The sequence below is a fragment of the Crocuta crocuta genome, unplaced genomic scaffold, assembly GCF_008692635.1.
Source record: "Crocuta crocuta isolate KB4526 unplaced genomic scaffold, BGI_CrCroc_1.0 scaffold179, whole genome shotgun sequence".
Classification (NCBI taxonomy): Eukaryota; Metazoa; Chordata; class Mammalia; order Carnivora; family Hyaenidae; genus Crocuta; species Crocuta crocuta.
Window position 1 is genome coordinate 4,845,464 of NW_027551568.1, and position 17,880 is coordinate 4,863,343.

Genomic DNA, 17,880 nt, shown 5'->3' on the forward strand with positions numbered 1-17,880 from the left:
CCCCCCTCCCCCTGCCTGGGGCTGTTTTCACGTGTGTTTTTCTGTGGGCCTTGGAATCTGACAGGGTCTCCTTTAAAATCCAGCTGCCACCGCTTACTGGCTGTGGGACCTTAGCAAACTCCTTGCTAAGCCTCAGTGAATGTCCTCCTCCGTGAACGTGGAAAATGATAAACACGCATCGCGGGGAGCCGTGAGGATTCAGTGTGGCAGTACCTGTCAGGGGCTCAGGACAGAGGCTGACACGTGAGCGGTGTGGTCGAGGGCTGCTGTCCCTGGAATCCTTGGATTATCCGGTTATGTCCTTGCTGATCCTCCCTCTTGGAGCACTAGGTCCCCCTCAGGGCAGGTGCTCCCACATCACCCTCCTCGTCCCCATTTACCCAAGTTCTCCTCCCAGGGTGTTGCTCGCTGGTCCTTCAGTCCCGGTCCACAGCTCCTGACAGCACAAACCTTGCATTCGTGCAAATCCTGAGAGCTCAGCCCAGTGTCTGGTGTGCAGGGAGCCAAGCACCTGCTTTACTGACTGAGCTAGACTGCACGTTCAGATGAGGGACACAGCAAAAGGGAAACTATGGGGCGCCTGGGGGGCTCAGTCGGTTAAGCGTCCGACTTTCGCTTAAGTCACCATCTCGCGGTTCGTGGGTTCGAGCCCCGCGTCGGGCTCTGTGCTGACTGCCAGCTCAGAGCCTGGAGCCTGTTTCAGTCTGTGACTCCCTCTCTCTCTGACCCTCCCCTGCTCACGCTGTCTCTCTCTCTCTCCTAGAAATAAATAAAAATATTAAAAAAAGAAAAAAGAAAAAAGAAAAGGGAAACTATTTCTGGCTCAGGAACTGCTCCTGATAAAGTGTTGCTGGAAAGAAGGTCCTCACCCCCAAACATCAAGAAGAGAATAAAATTGAAGGCAGAGCCCACTGAATGCGCCCCTCGGTGCCAGGAGCACTTGCCGTCGAGCACTCGTTCGCTCATTCCAACCTTAGATACCTAGCTCTCTGTGTGACCACAGCGCGCATGCTCAGTGTGCAAGGCGTTCGTGTGGCCCCTGCACAAAGTAGAAGGGCTTGACTCTCAAGTGAAGAGATAAGAGAGGTGGGCGGGGCTAGGTGTTGCAGGCTCCTGGAAGTCTCGCTAAGGAACTCGGCTTTATCCTAAGAGCAGAGAAAGACAGGGAGTAGAAGCAAGGCAGTGATACACTCAGCCTTCTAGTCATTCTGGCTGTTGTGCGGAGCGTGGATTGGGGTGCGGCCTCACCTAAAAGCAGGGAGCCTGGTTAGGAAGCTATCCTCGTGGTTCAGGTAATTGAGGGTGCTGGTCTGGCGGAACTATGACAGTGCAGAGGGCGCAGAGGAATCAGAGAGAGAGGAATCCAAGCAGAGAATACCAGCTCTGTACTTTCTGGGCACTTTTAATCTATGAAGTAGGTCAGGCCGGCACTGCTTTGATTAACACATCAGAGTGAGAGAAAGGGTGGTGATGAAGCGGTCCCCAAGTATGACCTTCTTGTCTCCTTTATACATCCCCACGGAAGGCTGCCTGACCTTGGGGGGTTAAGTGAATGGTGTCAAGGAGAGTCACATCTGTGTGGGCTCCTCCTGTCAGAGTGCCTTCTCTCATAGAGGAGATCTTGTCTTCATAAAGGTCTGAAACTAAGTAGGGCATGGACTAGTGTCCCCATTTTTGCCCTCATTTTCTGATACCCAAGGGCTTCCCCCCTCCCCATCATGTGGTTATCTCCTTGCCTGGGATCTCTGCTGTTATCTGCTCATGCATTTGCTTCCCTGATTGGACCAGGAAGGGAGGCTGGAGCTTAGAACTCTCCAGCCCTCTGAGGCTTGTGAGCACCTGCCATGATTATATAGAAACATCGAGTCACATGGGGGGAAGGGACTTTACAGTCCACTGGTTAAATTTTCCTCCAAATGCAGGAGTCCTCTTCAATATTCTCAATTTCCTGCTATATGTCTGTCATATAGTAGGTACTTGATAATGAGTAAATGAGTGAATGAATGAATAAATGTATGAGTGGGTTAGTGAATGAGTGAATGAGTTAATAATGAATGAATAAACGAGTGAATGAAAGAATGCATGCATGAATGAGTTAGTGAGTGAGTGCATGAATGAGTGAGTGGATGAGTTAATGAAGGAATGAGTGTATGAGTGAGTGAATAAGTTAAGGAGTGAATGAGGGCACAAATGAATGAGAGAGTGAATTGAGTGAATGAGTTAATGAATGAACAGGAGACTGAGTGAATGAGTTCATGAGTGAATGAGTGAGTGACTGAGTCAGTGAGTGAGTGTATGAGCTCATGAGTGAGTTAATGAATGAATGAGTGAGTGAATGATTTAATAAATGAATATGGGAGAGAGGGAGGGAGGGAGTGAGGGGTAGCTCTCATTGTTAGGAAGTTTTTTACCCTTGGCTGAAACTTGCTTCCTGCTAACCGCCACTTCCTGAGCTAGGTCCACTCATTGACTCTACAGGGATTCATAGGATCACACTCTCCTCCTCCCCATGGTGGCTTCTCACGTAGTGGAGCCACAGTGACCTGCTCTTTCTTCTTCAAACATGCCAACTGGGTCCTGCCAAGTTTGTTTCAATCGTGATCCTTTTGCCTACCTGTCCCTTCTGCCTAGGATTCTTGACTCAAATTTCTTTTCATGGCTAGATGCTCCTTGTTATTTTAGTCTTAGCTCAAATATCGCCTCCTCAGAAAAGCCATTTATAACCTATAAGTCTAGAGTAACTTCCTCTGCCCCTTCCCCTCTTCATCTCTCTGTGCTGAATCCTGGGTGATTTCTTCAGATCTGTCTTCCAGTTCACAAGGTCTTTCTTCATCTGTGTCTAGTCTACTGCTTAACCTGCCCATTGAGGTCTTCTATCACTCTATTTTTTATTTATAGAATGTGTTTATGAATATTGTAATCATTCTTATTTTAAAGTCCTTTTTAGAGTTCCTGTTACATTTATCCCCCAGAGCGATTTCTCCCATTTATTGCATCTGCTGGCTGTCTCTCAGGAGTTGTGTATCTTTGTATTGTAATAATTTTTAACTGTAACTTTATCAGGAATTATCATCTATGTGTGACCCACATAGGTTATGGAGGTAACCCTATGGTGTTTATTAATGCTAGAGGAGTTGTTACATTAAATTCTTGATGAATGCAAGATCAGTGCAAGGATTTGGGCATGAACCTAATGCATGATGTAGACAAGAGATGATGATTTCTTTTTTTCAAAGTTTATTTACTTATGGGTAGAGAGAAGGGGAGATAGAGAATCCCAATCAGGTTCCACACTGTCAGGGTGGGGCTCGATCTCACAAACCATGAGATCATGACCTGAGCTGAAATCAAGAGTCAGACGCTTAACTGACTGAGCCACCCAGGCACCCCAAAAGATGACAATTTCTTATGTTTGGTATCACTCACCTGATTCCAGTAAAGAAGACTTTACCCTGAAATACACACACAAGATCACACAATGTAGCAGTGCCCAAATGCCTGGTACCTAATGCAGGAGCATAATGCATAAAAATCACCCAGCTTAATGCATGGATATGAAACTCATTGAAAATAGGTTTCTGAGATAGCCTCCTGGATGCTGACTTCCTAAGTCTGGGTTTGAGCCAGGAATCTGAATTCCTATCAAGTTCTTCAGGTGATTCCGATGCATAGCGAAATTTGGATACCAGTGATCCTATAAGCTTTGAAGACTGGAATTGAAATTATTTTTGTCTCATTTCCTTCAAATGAAAAGATTTAAAGCAGGTGATAAGATATATGCAAATACATTTTGAAAAGCAGACTTAGAAAATACCTACACAAGCAGATAACCTAAGTGAGTGTGATCTGACTTTATCTACTCCCATACTGGGGGCACGCCAGGTATGCTGTGGTTGGCATCCTCAATGACCCTCCATGTCATGTGGCTGTGGACTGTGTGTGACCCACTATTATCCATTTCTGGAGACCTCGGGCATTACTACAGAGCCCACCCCTGTGAAGTCTATTATGGGGCAGTTGTGGAACTGGAAAGTGATGCTTCTCTCTGATATGGCTTTGCCGTTTCTGGGGTCTCCTTCTGCAAACCATCAGGCTGCTCAAATGCATTTATTGACTGGCAGCCCCCCTTGTTTCCTGGATCACCAGCTGTCTGGGCAATGAAGGCTCCTCTTCGCAAGCTGATGTGCCTTGCTGAGCTGTGTTCTTTTGCACCTCTAGGCTTCTGCCCAAGCTGTTTCTTCTGACCAGAAAACTTAAGACTCTATTCAATTATCTCTGTCCCCAGGCAGTCCTTCTCCTCTGCTTCCTCCATTTCCTTCCTTCCTTTTATCTGTCATTGATTGAGCCCTTACCATGTCTTAGCACTGCACTGGAACTCCCCAATTTCCTTCCATCCCAGCATCTGCCACTGCAGACCTTCCTAGCCTCACATCTTGCCATGCTGTCCTTCCCTTCCCTGCTCTCTCCACCCTGGCTTCTTNTAAGTTTCTCCACCCACTCTCCTATTCCCCCCACCTTGATTGTTGTCTCCTGGTTACCTACAATTGTCTCATTCTGGCTTCCTTCTTCACTGCTGCCCTTTTGTGATTCCTAGATTACCCTCTGTCTCCTCAACCGTACGATAGCCTCACAAGCGCAAGCCCTGTAACCTCTGCACCTAGCAATGAGCCTGAAATACAGCAGGTGCCCAGGTTTGAGCAGATGAATGAAGATATCCTCGAGAACCTCAGTCTATCTCTTCCCTTGGATCAGTTCTTAACCTTCTTTTGGCCACTATCCCCTTTGAGAGTCTCATGAAAGCTAAAAACCCTCTCTGCACAAATACACATGAACATTTATTCTGTATTATTTCAAAATTGAAAACCACCCCCAATAAAGAAGCCACTGTCTATTAATTCCAAGCTAATATTTTTTTCTTGAGAGAGCAGCTGGTGAAATTGTGCACAGATATCATGATTTAAGCCCAACACATTAAAATTTTTTCTTTTATTTATTTACTTAAAAATTTTTAATGCTTTATTTATTGCTGAGAGAGAGAGAGAGAGAGTGAGCAGGGGAAGGTCAGAGAGATAGGGAGATGCAGAATGTGAAACAGGCTCTGAGCTAGCTGTCAGCACAGAGCCCAATGCGGGGCTCGAACCCACAAACTGAGATCATGACCTAAGCCGAAGTCAGATGCTTAACCAACTGAGCCACCCAGGCGCCCCTAAAATTTTTTTCAATGTTCAATTATTTTTGAGAGACAGAGAGAGACAGAGCTTGGGTAGGGAAAGGGCAGAGAGAGGGAGGGAGACACAGAATCCGAAGCAGGCTCCAGGCTCTGAGCTGTCAGCACAGAGCCCGACGCGGGGCTCAAACCCATGAGCCATGAGATCATGACCTGAGCTGAAGTTGGACTCTCAACCAACTGAGCCACCCAGGCGCCCCTACATTTAGAGATGTAAATGGGCCTCCTAGCATCTTAAAAGGCTTGTGCATTCAGATGGCATCATGGGGGTGCTGTGCTGGCTGGTATGTCCCCTTTAAAATCTCACCTCCCTACTTTTGTTGTTGCAGGAAAGAAGACAGCACAGAGGCACGCACATCCATCTGAGAAATATTTATGTCCCTCCCGACTGACCAACAGAGCAGCAGTGGCCCCAGGATTTGTGGTTCCTGGGACCTGAGTTACAAGTCAAAGGACTGTCTTCCTATTCTAAGTCATTCATGGGAATGTCTCCCTTTTGTATAATACCAGCCAGGGGACCAAAGGATGGCTCTTGACTATCAGAAGCTGTATGGATTGGCACGGGGTGGTGGGAGAAAGCTCGGTTCTGGAGTCCCAACCTCTCGGCTGGCTTTACCTCTCTTAAGCTATGTCACCTTGCACGAATTACTTCGAACTTCCACTTCTTTATCTGTCTGAGGGTCTAAACGCTTACTTGACAGTTTTGTTCTGATGACTAAATGAGCTCATGGCTATGAAAGTGTCCTGTACACTGTATGATGCTTCCCACAGGTCAGAGATCCTTGTGGTTTGTAAATGCGATTCTCTCATTCCTATGACTGACCATACTCTGTTATTACTACTCATTACACTTACAGTTCTACGTTGCTGTCATCCAAGATGGGTGATGAGGTAGCATGGCAGATTATAGTTTTTACAAAGCCTTAGTAGTCATCTTGATATTGTAGACCTCCTGCAGAAGCCTGAGCTAAGGTGAAGGTTCTAACCTGCGTGAAAAATTGTATGCATGTGAGCGCTTCCTTGGGAAGAGGGGCCATGGGTTTCATTAGATTGTCAAATGAAAGTGGAACCCTCAAAAGCCAAACACCCCTAGTTTCGGGGGAAAGGGCTCCATTGAGGAACTCAGAGACCCAGCTCTGCCTCTAACTGGCTGGTGATTTTGAGGCCTCAGTTTCTGATCCACAGAATGGGTGCAGCCACATGCCCTCCAGTAACCCTCACAGTCTGACAGCGGATGAGTCTGTAGCCCCCTCCCCCCCCATATGAGAGGAGACTCTGCCCGCTGCAACAAACAGTTGCTGGGTCCCTACTGTGTGTTAAACTCTGGCCGGCTGGAATTTCCTGTACCCTGTCTTCTTGCTTCCCGAGTAAGTGGAAGAGTTGTTCTAATTTAACCATCTGTCACTTCAGGCAACTGTGTCCACAGATTGTCCCCCAGATAACCAGAGCACTTCAAAGTTCTTAAAGCACTCAAAGCTCATTAAAGAGCATTGTGGCCCAGCCACTGAGGGGGGTTGCTCTCTCTGAAAAGACTTCCCTGTAAATTACAAGACTGTGATGCCATCTTCCTTGGACAGTTGAAGGCGTAACAGGGACACTGGACTCTAAACATCCCCCTGGAAGACAGAATGAAAAGCAGGTTGCAATCTCCACGAGCCAAATTCTTTCCTGCCCTGCTGCTACTGGCAGAGATTGACTGCAAGGAGACAGGCCAGTGGTCAGGATCTGCCCAAAGTCTTTGGCCTCAGCAGAACCTGGGCTGGCTCAGTGAGGGGTAAGTGACAGGCAGGCCCCACGACCCACGGGGCAGATCTCAGAGAGCTGTAGTCTGCAGCGGGCACACCGACAGCCCTTGGGTCAGATCTGGCTCACAAACACATCCTGTTTGGCTTAGGTTTGTTTACAAAACAGTGGTAAAGTACATATGACATAAAATGTACCATCTTAACCATTTTTAAATGCCCAGTTTAGTACGTTCACATGGTGGGCAACTGTCACCACCATCCATTTCCAGAACTTTTCCATCTTCCTGAACTGAAACTCTGTCCTCATTAAACACTAACCCCCCCTTCTCCCTTGCCTCAGCCCCCGGAAACTCCCACTGTGCTTTCCATCTTGACAAATATGATTGCTCTGAAAACTTCATATAAGTGGAGTCCTACAAGATTTGTCCTTTTGGGACTATTTCACCAGCCATACTGTCCTCTGGGCTCATCCATGTTTCCTTTTTAAGGCTCAATCATATTTCCATGGATGGACAGGTCATATCCTGTTTGCCCGTCTATCTGTCGACAGACACTTGAGTTGTTTCCACCCTCTGGCTCTAGTGAATAATGCTATTGTGAACATAGAGGTAAAAATACCTGCGTTGTATTTGTCACTATTGGGATTAGCAATGCCATTTAAAAACTGGAAGACTTCTCATAAAAGTATGAATTTCTGGCTTCTCTTGGAAGAGCACTGGATCTGGCATTCAAAGCTTCTACCTTCATGGCCATGCTCAGAGATGAATGAGGCCGGCATACTCCTTGGCCATGGGAAAGGCACTTCTCCTCCCCACTTTACTTACCTGTCAAATGGGATAATAAAATCGCTGCCTCAGCACCTACTGTGAGCATTAACCGATAAACTAGAAGGGAAAGCACTTTGCAGACCTCAGTGTTGTGCATATGCTTTCTTCATGTCATTAATTCAGTGCATGTCTACTGTGCACCTACTGTGCGCCGTTATGAACATGGTGGTCTGTCTCATGACAATTTGGAAAAGGTCCCCAGGCTAAGGAAGAGAAGATTGCTTGTCAGATGGTTGTACTATGCATTCGTAGATTATGATTAGCAACAGCCAAGGAGTTGGCATGGCAACGTTTCCCCACAAACTGCTAGGCAGTGTTCTTAAAATAGGTTCCCCAGAGGTGTGGCAGCAGTGAGACGCAGAGGCAGCGTGGTCTGATGGCTCTGCGGACCGAGGTGGACTCCACTGCTCCCTGTGTTCTCAGAGTGGCCATGCCACCACCCCCTCCCTGAGCAGATCAGAGGCACAGTAATTAAGATAGATCTGGAGGCATCCATCATTGGAGCTGGAGACTTAATTTGTCATAAATACCCCTGCCTTTCCCCATTTGACAGGTGAGGTAAGGAAACCGGAGCCCAGAGGGATTACATGACCTACCCATGGTCATACAGTATCTTGATTGCAGATGTGACTGAATCTGGTTCTGATGTCTTTATAGAGGCTTCTCCAACTATGCCACGATGCACGCTTTTCTGATTTGGAATTCTAGATCCGGGTCTGATGCAATTCATTTTCTAGTGGGTTTCAATCTACATGGCATCACTTAGCAACATGTATCAGGTCAAGGAATTCTTTCCTTTTGTATAGAATCTGTGCCCTTGTTTCTCCCTGCGGGAGCCTTGAATCTCAAGATACCATAGAAAGCCACCTGCTTCCTGGCCGGGCGGAGATGATTGTGATTTAAGTTAATCTCTCCACAGCCTTCTCTACCCTAGTTTCCCAATGTGTAAATCAAGCAGTGGAACCTATCAAAAGTTTATGATCTACTTTGCAATGAGATTACTGTGTAAGTTAGTGACCCCTCATGCAGAGGATGGGGGAGCTAAATCCTTTAAAAGATCAATTCCTTTCCTTCTATTTGTGTTACTCAATAATTTATTGCATAAATTTTATAAACAAGAGAAGGTTTTTTGGTGTTTTTTAAATTTTGTTTTGTTTTTACCTTCAGGCTGGCGGGCCACTTTTAAGAGATTCACAACTCTTGTTTAATCCAGGGTGAAATTCCAGGACTGGAATGTGAACCTTTTTTTGAGCACTGTCTACTTCTGAGAATAGGGTGCTAGACATTTGTGACATATTTTAGAGACTCGACCTTTCTTTCTCTATGCAGTTAGGGCCTTGCAGTGGAAAGGGCTATGGGCTGGGAGCAGGGAGGTCTGCCCCATGAGCTCTGCGAAACCGACTCTCTAAGCCATTGGTAGGCTATAAAGATTGCTCTAGGTAGCGATAGTTCTTTGCTGTGATTTCGAGTTGGACTCACCTGCAGAGCTTTTTAAAAACCCAACACACAGGCCCCTTCCAGGCCTTGAAATCAGCCTATCTTGGGTGAGACCCAAGCGGGGATCTTTACAAAAGCCCCCAGTGATTCTAATGGGCGGCCAGAGGGAAAAGCATCAGATTATCCCTTTAAGTTCTCCTATCTCCTATATTAATTAAGTTCCAAGATGCCACTGGGGATTTATTCTGTGTTAGACTCATTTATTTTTGCTCCTCGCTAGGAAAGAAATGTGTACTCAGCGTTGATAGGAGGAATTTTTTCAACTTTGGAGTATTTTTGACCACGAGTCAGCTCTGTAACTTCACCTTTAGAGGCACTTTTAAGCAGCTAATGATCCTTAGGAAAATGAAATGCATGGCATTGTAGCATTCAGCCCTACTGTGGCAGAACCTGATGCTGAGCTTGGTGGCTGATCACAGCATGCCTGCATGGAAGTTCAGACAACACAGCTGGGTGATGCAATAGACACTGAGGATGAACCTCTTGTGTACAGCTGACTGCATCCTAAGATCTCCCAGAAATAGATATTCCAAATCCACCACTATATATAGCTTTATCAGTTGTGCAACCAAATAGAAGCTGATTTCTGTTCAGCATTTGTGCCAATGGCCAACTGGGTTCCTATCTGGACTTGAAATAAATTCTTTGGGAATTCTTGATGCCTTAAGGAGGTGGAGAAGGAAGACCCCTGGGAATTGTTCATGTATCTAGCCCTCTTCCTTGTTTTAGAAGAATTTCTAAAAAAAGATAGTATGTGCCTTGGACTAAAACTTGTTTTTAAGAAGTTGGTAGGCTTAGGATGGAAGGACTGGTTTCTTTATCCCATTGGATCTTCCCTAAATCCTGTCTAGTTTCAGAAAGCACAGCTCTCATCCAAACCTGATTTCTACATCCATGGCACAAATGTGTTCCATGGAGTCATGGAAAGACTAACAGGAGAACTGATACAAATCAAAGTCAGGTTTGCTCCACCACCATTTTATTTTGTCCTTGAAAAGTATTATGAGGCTACGTCCAAAGGTGAGTTGATGACACATTTATATGACGGCAGAATAAGGGGAGGGGATGACAAATGAATGGGATTGTTAAAAATGGCTGAAAACTTGATATCAACTCTGTATCAATATTTTCTTTTTTAAGGTAAAGCAATATAATACCGTGTTAATGACTATGACATCAAAAGTGACGGGGGAATAAATATTTATACCATCATGGTATAACTATTAGACTTTTTCAACGAGGACGATGCAAAGGTCTGCCTCTAATAGAGATCATGGAAGGGAGTTATGGGCCAGATACACTGGGTTCAGACTGTCCTCTGGTTGTGCATCTGGTTGTGCAAGCTTGGGTGGTGAGCTTACCTCTCTAAATCTCAACGTCCTCCACGGAAACATCAGGGAAGGTGTGAGCCTTGATGAGATAGCATATGTTTTCTAAAGTACCTGCACATATTGGTGCTCTGTAGATGTTGGGAGCCTTCCTCACCTGTTTGGAAATGCTCAGATGCATTTCAGCGCCGTGGTCGGGCAGGTGACATGAAGCTGAGTTGCGTGACTCCATTGGTCTCCCCACTCAGATTGTTGAGATTTGCACAATCCGTTTTTGTTGATGAGGCAGGGAAGGGGCCTGGGTGTCACTGACAAAGAGGGTGAACAAGGCTTGGGAATTCATTTTGGCAGAACCTCCCTGTTCTCTTCAGCCTTCCAGGTTGACTCCTGGGAGGGTATCGTGTGAAGGCTGTGAAGCACAGACAATAGTTTGGAAATTGAAGACTCTCCCACTGGGTCCCAAATGCACAATAATTCTACACCTTGCTACTGCTTGAACATTAAAGGAATTTTATATTATATATGGCCATTAATAAACATAAGGGTCAGGATTTTGGCAGAGGTCTGGCCCTCCCCTCAGTTAGAAGTGTGGGTTCACATGGTAGTGGTCTGGCAACAGGAGCAGAGCCCCTTTCCTTCTGGATGCTCCTCAGCAGAACCCTCCCTTGGGGCCAGGAGAAGTGGCTGTCTCCCAGCTCCTGCCTTCAGCAAATGAACAGAGCACTCAGTCCCTGGAGACACCCATCAGATTCCCGATCAGTTGTGAATCAGGCTCCAAGCTCCCTTCTGGGTTTTCAAGATTTGTAACGATTGCTCAATCTTGTGTAAACTAGGCTGGCATTTTCTCTTGTTACCAAGATGTATTTTTCTATGTTAGTTAAACGTATAATTTGTGTAATTTTGTACATTAAAATGTATGCTTTTTCACAATTAAAGTTTTTTTTCCCTTTTGAATGTCTAACTTACTGATGAGTTCTGGTGGAGAATAGTGTCCTTCTCAGAAGTCAAATCCACTTTGCACAAATAACGAAGTGACTTCCTTTATGGCCCTTTATAAGGCTGTGTTAGTTTTCTATTGTTGCTGTAACACATTACCATGAACCTAGAGGCCCAAAACAATACATGCCTATTATCTTACAGCTCTGGAGATTAGAAGGCTGAATTGAGTTTCACGGGGCTAAAATCAAGATCTCTGCAAGGATGTGTTCCTTTGGGAGGCTCTGGGGAGAATTTGCTTCCTTGCCTTTTCCAGCTCCTGGAATCTGCCTACAGTCTTTGGCTTATACTCTCTTCCTCCATCTTGAAAGCCAACAGCGTAGCATCTTCATATCTCTCTGAGTCTGACACATGCTTCTGTCATTATGTCTTCTTCTCTGACTCTGATCTTCCTGCCTTCCTCTTTTGTTTATAAGGATGCTTATGATTACATTAGGCCACACTGGATGATCCAGGATATTCTCCCTTTCCCAAAATCCCAAACTTTACCACATCTGCAAATTCCCTTTTGCCATGTAAGATAACATCTACACAAGTTCTAGGGATTAGGAGATGGGGATCTTTGGGAGGGGGATATTACTCTGCCTACCATAATCCCCTATGAACTGACTTGGAGGCAGTAGGAGCAAAAGGCAAACATTTTAGAATCAAACAGGCCTGAACTTGAACTGTATCTCTGCCACTTGCGACCACACAACTTTAACTGGCCTCGCAAATTCACACCTCACAATAAACTACAATTCCCTTCCCCTCATGTTTTTGGGAAAGCATTGTTTTTACAACTGATACTTGTTAAAAATATCTATTTGCATTTGTTTGCCCAAAAGGGGCCCTGATGGAGAATACGCATTGGAACTGAATGGCCTCTCCTGTTCTCTCCCTGTTGCCGTGTGATGACGTGACCCTTCCTGTTCTCTGCCATCACCCCGGAAGCTCTCATGGGCTGACAGAATGAGCTCCTGGCTTGTCCTTCGCCCAATGCCATGGTTTAATTCACTTGTGATCACTCCTTCCCTGGAGAACTGAGAGCAATCAGAGAACAAGATGGGGAAGGTCACGGCCATCCTCCGGCCCAAATGCAGATTGCTCAGGTTTCCTGGGCTTTTCTCTGCAAGCCTCCACCAGATGCTATTCTCTTGGACTCTCTGCAGGCTGGTAGATGCATTTCCTAACTTTCACCCCCAGCTTGGTTTCTGGCCTCCCTTTCTGTGCTATGCTTGGGTTACTGCCCTTGAATGAAGAGACATTGTAGGAAGCACCCAGACAAAGCTGAGCCAAACCCTGGCATGATCACCTCCTGGCAGTTAACTGGAGCTGTGAGTGTAAGGTGCATACACCTCAGTGCTCCAGCCTGAAAATGGAGATGGTGTTGTCTGCCACACGGGGCTGCTGAGAGAGCTCGTGTCGTGTAAAGCAGAGTGTAGTGTGTAGAGATGAATGGTGTGTGCATGGACCCTTATGTATATGTGGTTGACACTCCATAGAAGTCAGACCCCCCCACCTTGTCTGTAGGGGAGCAGAGGAGTCCTGAGGAGTAACGCAAAGTAACATACAGTGGGTGACCAAATGTATGTTGGATGAAGGATGAATGATTAGTTGCCCCACGTTGTATGGAGGACAGGATTCTAACCCCAAAATCTGGACTATCCCAGGCCTGTTCCTTTCCCGCCCCCTCATTGTACATGAGCAGGGGAGGGACAGAGAGAGAGAGAGAGGGAATGTGAGAGAATCCCATGCAGGCTGCGAGTTGTCAGTGCTGAGCGCATCTCAGGGCTTGATCTCAGGAACTGTGAGATCATGATCTGAGATGAAAGCAAGAGTCAGATGCTTAACCAACTGAGCCACTCAGGAGCCCCCACCTTCCCCCCTCCCAGGCCTATTCCTTTGTCTCCCTTCCCCTAAAGGGATATATTCAGCCACATGTCTTGAGGAGGGTAACAAGTACTCATTAAGATGCAGACTCTGGGACTAGACTACTGTGTCTAAATCCTAAGCAGCATCATTTACCAGCTGTGACTCTAGCCAAGTCACTTATCTCTCTGAGCCTTAGTTTACTCATCTGTAAAATGAGGCTACTTACATCAAAAGTTGCTGGGAAGCTTAAAAGAATTACTATATGTAAAGTGCCTACCATGGTCCTTGGCATGTAGTAAACTCTCTGTAAATGGGAGCTTTTGTTTTCCTTTCTTGGCTCTGCAAAAGGTGACTCTTCCCTTCCTTCTTCTTTGTCCCACTATCTCCTAGTCTTGATAGCTGCCTAGTTCTAGCTCTTTCCCACAGTGGAAAGTGGTTTCTTGGAAAGCAGTGGGATCTCCAGAACCAGGGGTATTTAAGCAAGGAGAGACTGCCTTCTCAAAATGTTGAGAGCAGATACAGGCATGGAGGACTGACCTCAAAGTTCGGTCTAACTCAGAATCTTGGATTCTCTGGTATTTCTGTGGGTGTAGTGGCTATGAATACTTGCGAAGCGTTGGGAGAAGTTTCTGGGTGGGCTTCATTATGAGATTCCCTTGCCTGGGATATACTGGGAATAGTATTTCCCAGGACAGATGGACGTTTTTATTGAAAACACTAGCAATGAAGCCTAGAGTCCTCCAGGCCTCAAGAGGATTATTTGTGATAGAAAGCTGTCCAGGGTGCTCAGGGACAAAGGAGTGAGGAGGGCAGCATGAGGAATGGGGTGGATAGAAGAGAGAGTTGGGGGGGGGTTTGATATTCTCTGTTCTTATGTTTTTTATGGTCAGTACTCCTTGCACTACTGTCATACATGCTTCTTTGAAGGCAGGGGCTTTATAAATACTCCTTTCTATGTTCCCAGCATGGAAAAAGGACTTGCTAAATGCCCACTGAGCTCCCGACCTGGCTGGAATAAGATCCGAGGGACTACTCCTCTGCTTTCACTACTCCTCTCTTGTTTCCTCATCTTCCAAGTGGGCAGTTTGTTACAGGGTTGAAAGACGGTAAATGCGAGGAGGTGTCAGCTACTATGAAGCCAGTAGCCCTAGAGCGATCAGTCCATGGGTTCTGGCCGTCACAAGAATGAGAATGTGACTCCGGCTGTCGTCTGGGACTCCAGACGGGGCCAGACCCGGTGCTGAAGCGACAGCTCCCAGGACAAGAAGACCCAGGCAGGGTGTGAGGTCAGGCTCTCTTCCCCCTGCTGCGGTCCCCACTCAGCCCCAGATGCTGCCTGTCTGGACTCGCCCGCAGAGGGTCGGCAGCTGGTGCTTCCATCCGTGCAGAAAGAGCAGCTGGGCTCGCCAGGTCCCCGGAGACCCTCAGGCCCCTCTGCCTGATAATAATCGTGGAAAAATGAGGGACAGTGTCTAGAAAGACACATGGAGCCTGGCCTTGAAGAAGGATTGAGGGGAGACACAGATGAATGACCCCCAAGACCCCATGCCTTCCACCTGGCCTAAGTCAGAGGACGCCTGGGACCCTCGATTGCAAGCTCCTGGCACATTAAGCGTAAGCAGTACAAGGTGTCGTGGGAGGTGACCCTAGAATGAGGAATATTTATGTCTGGGTGACTGACAGGAGAATGTGTGTATGTGTGTTCATCTATCTCTCTGTGTGTCTTTCTCTGGAGCGCTCCTATTTAAGCTTCCAACTTTCCTTGTTTCTGGTGTGGATTTCTGTGTGGGTGTCCTGACTGGGTTTATGAGTGCGCTTGTGTGGAGTCACCTTGTGAGTTTGCCTTTGGTATGAGTGTGTGACAATCTCTGTGTGGAGTGGGTGTCGTAGCAGTGAGCAATGTGTACGTGTGTGTCACTGGATCCCATGCAGGAGTGTATTTCTCTTGTCTGCCTGAGCCAATGGGGCCGTAGCATGCCCCTCTCGCCTTGCCGCATCAGCTTTCCTGGCACTTAGCAGCGCCTGGTACATTATGTGTGTGTTTGCTTCCTTCTTCCCTAGAATGTCAGCTCCCAGAGGGCAGGACTTGGCATATGTTTTCCACAGCGCTGTCCCCAGCGCCTACCGCGTGCTAAGCACCAGCGGGCACTCAATAGAATAGTGTGGAGTGAATGAATGCTGGGTCCAGTGTGTGACTGTTTCTCAGCTGGTGCAATTAATTTCGGTGTCATGCTGGGTTGGCAGTGTCGGGTGACTATGAGAATTTACGGTGAGGGTGTGTGTAATTGGCACGGATAATGTACAAGCTTGTACGTGTGTGCAAAAGTGTCTCTGATATGAGTGAACGAGCCTGTGTGTCTGGAGGAGCGTGAGTGGAATCGACTCTGGTGTGTGTGCTAGCATATTTGTGCATCTCTCACGTGTTTTGTGGCGTAATTGTCTGGTGTGCTAGTGCGAACTTGTGTGTGCCTGGAGAGTGTGTGTGCGCGCACGCGAGTGTGTGTGTGTGCACACTCGAGGCTCCCACCCCTCGCTCTCCTCGCGCCCTGCGCTCGGCCTGGGGGCGGGGAGCGGGGGTGTGGCGAGGGCGCTGCGGTTCGGCTGCCCGCCCTCGGCCCTNCGCTACCGCCGGGCTCCCTGAAGGCCCCTCCCCCACTCCATCACCCCGGACGGTCGGAGAGGTGGTGCCATTTGGTCGGGGATGGCCAGCATAGCCCGTGAGACCCCAAACGGTCCTTCGACACCCTCTTCTGCAGAAGGGGAGAGCAAGGTTCTGCGAAGGGGAAAGTAAGTTGGCTAAAGCTGCCACATGGACCCTTAAAATGCGAGGGCACCTCTGGGGTGAAATAACCCAGGGATCCCCATTCTCTGCTTAATGAAAAGGAGGGGAGCTCCTTTCCGCATTCGTCCATTCATTTAGTCACACACTCATTAGTCATTATAGGGCACCTGCTGTGTACCAGGCTCTGGGAGAGGTTCGGTGAGACGTCTGTGGTCGCACAGGTTAAAGCCGAAAGAAACCTTTCCCGTGTGCTCCCTCTGTGCTCTCTAGGGCAAAGGTTTGGTTAAAGATGTAGATGGGTCGGGCAGATAGAACTCGAAACTGCTGTCCCCAGGCACCGACATCTTCAGGGGACGCTCCCGGGTCCTGCAGCACGACGCCAGTGTGCCCTCTTCCCAGAGCAAGTTGGAGGCGCCGCGGAGATTTGAACCCCAGTCTTTAGCTTCCCAGACTCGGAGGTTTTTATCCTCGAAAGTGCAGGCGCAGCAGGGAGAGGGAATGCCAGGCCGTGGGCCCTCTAGCTCTTCTCCCTTAAGCTAGAGGTCGCCAGGGAATTGGAGGAAGATGGATGGACAGACAGCTCGGCTTTGGGATTGTATGTGTGAGGGTCGAGGCCAGATGCCAGGAAAACGGAAGTTAGAACGGCCGAGGGCCGGCGAGCTGTCAGCTTAGCCAGGAACTCGAAGCCTGAGCACTGCTCAGGCCCCAGACCCCTGGTAGGTGCTGGGGAGGCTTGGTTCAGCACGCTGGCCCCACCCCAGGCCAGGGTGGGCGATAGAGTCATTGTGAGAATTAAATCAGTGCTGGTAGTGAGCCATTCAATAAATGTTCGTTTTTGAATTTTACTATCATTTTTTATTAACCCTTCTCCTCTTAAGTACTATGAAAGGAATAAAGCGAGAGGGAGGAAGCAGAGCTCCATCCAGACAGAAATCTGGGAGGGCTTCCTGGAGGAGTGGGGGGCTGGGGCAGCCCGCGGCTGATAACGACGCAATACTGGGTCGCCTGCTGCTCCCGTTCCGCCGCGCCTTCCGCCTCGCGTCCCGGTGGCTCGGGAACTCTCCGTGGTCCTGAATCCGGCGCCCTGAAGGGGGAGGTCTACAACGATGGTGTGTGAGGTGAGGGGGCGGGGGGCAAGGGAGGGAGGGATCAAGACAGTCATCTTCTCTTCCCCACCCCTTCTTACTCTTCCCTCACCACCTCCTTCCCTGGTGGTCGACCTCACCTGGGATCCGGGCTTCTGAGCCCGAGCAGGAGGCCTCAGGGCTGTGGATCCAGAAGCTGGGATCGGTACCGGGAAACCCTGGTTTCCGGCCGAGGCACTTCGCCCCCTTGAACCTCAGCTTCTCCACCTGTGAAATGGGGATATGGCCTTTTTCTCCCAGCCGCCCACGAGGCGTGGTGGAATATCAGGAAGGCGAGAGCGCTTTGTGCGCGTCCGGGGCAGCCTGGAAGGGCGTCCCTGACGAAGCTACGGTCCGGGTCCCCAGCGCCGGCAGAGCCCCCGGGCTCCGGCAGGGAGGCACTTGGGGACGCCGGTCGCTTCACCTCCTCCACTCCGCCCTCTCCTCCTCCGGCTCCCTCTTCCCTTCCTCCATGGCTTCTCAGGGACTGGACAAAAGGC